Here is a 4,813-nt window from a genome sequence, read left to right as displayed (position 1 = left end):
AGGCAGTTGTCTCTAAGAAGTCAGAAATGACTCCTCTGTTTACGGATACTACATGCAACAGAGAGGGAGGAACCTCTACATGGGAGGCCATGTATAATATACTGGAGGAAGAGCAACCAAGGATTCTGGAAACGAATATTACAGTTGATGGACGTGATTCCTCAAACGCTTCCATGTTAGAGACGATATGCTCATTTTTGCATTGCATAGCCGCGTGCCCGAAGATAATCGCTTATACCGACATAGTTAAATGGGTTATTGATGAAGCCGACATCTCAAACAGAGAATTCAAGACAAGAAGCCAGGAAGTTATGGGATCATTTACCCTAGACAACCTATGGCTTATGTACCACCTACCAGAGCCACAAGTCATCTACAACAGGTAGTTCGTTGAGAAGTTTGCCAAAGAGAATGACGACCCAGCAGACTGCACTCGGGCCTGGTCAAATAATGAGGAAAAAATCAAGAAAGACAAAAATGGTATGTACACTACTTCGTCTATTTGTCCCCCTCATAGTTTTGCAACGGCCATGTTATGTAGACTATTTGGCAGACCCGATAGTACTAAATTCTCCCCAGAGTGGTTGTCGTTAATAGATGCAGCTGTTAATGCAATTGTAATGAATTGGGCACAAATTTTGTCTGATAATTTAGCAAAAACAATTATCAAGTATAGAAGGAAAAGAAGTGTTGCTTCAAGGATTTACCCTCCATTTTTTATGAGCGCCTATGTAATGGATGCAATTTGTTTTAGTTTGAAATTCCCTATCATGGGATGGAAATGGACTGTTCGAAATCCACTTCCCATTCACATATACCATAAGGACATGTGGGAATCCAACTTTCAACCACATTTTTTCAAGATTTGTCATGGAGTTATGCTCCCTATTCACAAGCGGCTTTATAATTGAGATGCCCCCAGGTTTTCTTAAGAAGTTGAAGTAGATATCCTCCCAGTGGCCAAATGGTTTGGGGAGGAAACATTTACGTATATCATGGTTTTTGGCAGCGTCAACCCCCCGACCTCCACCCCCACCCCCACCCCCACCCCATGTCCTTCCGTACTATGTTTTAGACAAATTGATGGCTAGAGAGATAGCCTATCAAATAGCTAGTGAGGGAGGGATGAGCAAGACATTAAAGGAATCAAAGAAGACCATCTGGCATACATTCCTTTTACAGTGTGGAGCATTTGCATTACACGACCTAGGGCATGCATTTAGAGAAGCAAAGAACATGCTATCTCTGCGATTACCTAAATTCCCTAGAAGGCAATATGACTCGTTCGACACTGTCAAAAATTTCACCACTTTGGTGAAAATAAAAGTATTCAGTAATGAGGAAGATGCCTTTGATGACATCTTTTTGCAGAAAAACACCTTCACAGAGGTGAAGCATATGGCACAATTACTTTTTGACCGTGAAGATCTGGAAAACTTTTACAGTTACAGAGAAAGGAGGTTAGCAAAGGTCCCATTGGACCAATTATTGATTGAACCAATAAGGGAGCCTACTCCCAATGTGACTATAAAAGGTGACTCCAAAGAAAATTCTAAGACCAATTCTAGAGTAGAATCCCAAGAGAAATCTACCAGGGAATCACAACAGTCATCACAAAATGGGAAAAGCATAAGCATGGAGTTAGTAAAGGATACAACCTAATCTACATAGAAGATAGTTGAAGAAACTTTAGTCAGCAAGCAGGCTAAAATCTATGCCACCTCCACAGAGCCAATAAAACCCCTGGTAATTGATTTAGAGGAATAGTGGGACAATTTTAATAAAAGTCTCAACACAAAGGATCAAGCGCCAAAGCTGCAAATTCCACAACAAAAAACAACTCAGGAAATTACAACAGAAGAGACTGTAAATACTCAAGAGGTAAAACACATCCCTGTTACCCCCACCTTTGAAATAGTTTTGATAATTGAAGAAATTCCCCCTCTGGATGTGTTTTATAGCCCACAACATAAGGTCGTGGTGAAAAGACAAAGAAAGAAAAGGAAGTTGGACTCTACAGCTGCTACTACCCCTGAAAATGAACCAATGGATGTTCTCTGGAAAGACTCACCCGTTGACCCATCCGCCAATCTTACTAGACTCTCACAGTTTGCAGGTGCTTATGCTACAGCGACCATGGACAAAGCAACAGAAGTACAAATGTTGCTTAGAGAAAAAGAAGATAAAATAATGTCGCTTGAGCAACAATTACAACAAGAAAAATTTGACCAGTAGGCAGAGATACAGTTAGCTAAGCTACAACGGGAATTCGAGCAGATGCAAATAGAACATCGAACCAGCTTAGCCAAGAAGGAAGCACAAATACAGGCAATAACTGATCTACACAAAGATGATCCAAAAATTGATCAGTTTGTTATCGAAGCACTCGGTCTTAACTCCCAACTAATGCACCAGAAAGAATTATTGTGCCAGAAGATTTCACAATGGAAATCTTATTGCGAAACAAGCAACAAATTGACAAGTCAAGTCGTGGAGATGAGACTTGAATATGATGAGATCTTTAAAAAGGTCTCCGATTTCATCACCTGACAGAATACAAAAGATGGGAGAAAAGACGACTTACCTAAATTAGAAGAATCGCATAAAGAAATCTTATTTGCGAGATGGGATTCTCGGCTTAAAGAAGCAGAAAAGGCAACAACAGACACGGCGGCAGCAACAAACAGTGTCATAGAAAATATCAATGAAAATTTACATAGTGCCAACCTTGTGGCAGAGTCCATTCCAGGTTTCCTTCCTAATGTGAAACAACTTGAACTACAGTGGAAACAGGCAACAAAAGAAAAAGCAGAAGTGATAAGGCAAACGACCAGGTTAAACTGGGAAGCATATTGGAAACATTTGGTAAAACCTCACAGCCAATGGATGACCCTGCGATGCCTAACCACTTCTACGGAGAAAATGGCGCCAACATTGACTGATGTCGTATTCGCTGGACAGTTGAAAGCTGAAGTTGGCCAACCAACACAGCTCAAGCCCATGATGGACATTTGCGATCTGAAGGATCAAATGCAGGATAGTTAGTCACCATGTTTATTTCTATTTTGATTTTATTTTTTCATAATTTGAGGCAAGTCGGTTAAACCTCCTCAACTATTTTTGTAATAATCCATTTTTAGTTTTGTAGTTTAAGTATTTAAACCCCACTCATGCATTTAGAGAGGGGTCCAGAAATTTTATCAAAAACAATCTTGAAAACATGCACTTCTATCCCTTTGAGGAAGTTTTGGTGAAATTAATGGAAGAGGATTTATTTTTTATCTGATTTAGCATTTTCTACTGAAATTGCGCTTTTGTACTCTTAAATGGTGTTGAATGGACTGAGGATGGATCAATATTGTTGAAACACATTAGTAGAATGTATTATAAATGGTACTTTTATCTTGTAATCCTTTTTATTTATGTATTAAGCAATGAATTCTTTTCAAATTGTTTATTTATGAAAGTTTGAATCTTGATTCCCATTATTGCACTTTTGTATGATAATGATCTATATTTTATGCTGAATATATGAATAATTCCTTATGCGATATATTTTTCACAATCGTTTCGGCTAACTTTTTATACGAAATGATTATTGTTAAAACGAATTCATTTCTTATCGCAATTGAATGATCTTTATTATCAATTGCTTTCAGAGATTATTGTAGATCGCATACATTAATTTAATCCCAGGTATAGTTATAATTAGATAGTGTTTAAATTAGGATAAAATGCATGTGATTGTTAGTTTAGATTAGATTACTTTTAGCTTAGACATTACTTCAAAACATCACATATCACCCCATTAGCACAATCATTAAATAGATTGGGAAACTGGTCCCATCATCCCCAGTCAGAGCCATTACTCCAAACGAAAAACGAGTTGCCAACCAAGGTCTGGACCGGGTGGTTTTCCCCCATGTTGAAGCAACGATTTTCGAAGCTTAAACAGATTCTTAAGGGAGTCGGAACCACTAGTCCAAATGGAAAAGGAGTTGCCAACCAAGGTTTGGACCGAGTGGTTTTCCCCCATGTTGAAGCAACGATTTTCGAAGCTTAAACAGATTCTTAAGGGAGTGGATTGCCTCTTGAGCCATTACTATCCCATCCACAATTTGCCTTTAACAAAGCCAGTCTATTCTTGTGAGATTAGACCTGGGAGGATCGATTTGAGGCGATTGACCATTATTGTTGACAGAATTTTGTATATTACATTGCATAAAGCTATAGGTCTAAACCCCTAAGGCTCTTCCGAGTGGTCAGATTTTGGGATAAGAGCTAGGAAGGTTGAGTTCAGGGCTAGGTGTATCCTTTTAGTTCGTCTGGACTCCTCCATGACTTCTAGGATATCTTCTCCTAGAATCGGCCATGTGGGCTAGAAAAATTATGTTGTGAAGTCGTTCGGTCTCGGTGCTTTATTCTTTGCTAATCCTTTGATCACCTCTTCCACCTCGTCCATGGTTATTTCCCTCATTAGTGCTAGGTTCTGGTCCCTACTGACCAGCTGAGGGATATGCCTAGTGATCTTGTTTATATCTTTTGTCCTTTCTGGATTTGGTTTTGTCATTATATTTTGGAAATGTTGGACCAATAAGTTCTCCATCTCTTCCTTTTGTATTAGGTGATTTCCTTCCTGGTCTACTAATGAAAATATCCTATTACGTTGGCGATGTTGTATCATCGCTTTGTGGAAGAATCTAGTATTCCTTTCTCCCTCCCTTAGCCACTGAACTCTTGATTTTTATTTCCACGGGATCTCTTCCTGTTGCCTCCTTTACTCCAAATTATTCAGCAGTTGTCCTTCTTCCGC

Source organism: Pinus tabuliformis, chromosome X (genome assembly GCF_031772625.1).
Source record: "Pinus tabuliformis cultivar Carrire ecotype Pingquan chromosome X, CPIR1, whole genome shotgun sequence".
In the NCBI taxonomy this organism is placed as follows: Eukaryota; Viridiplantae; Streptophyta; class Pinopsida; order Pinales; family Pinaceae; genus Pinus; species Pinus tabuliformis.
This window is presented reverse-complemented; position numbering follows the sequence as displayed.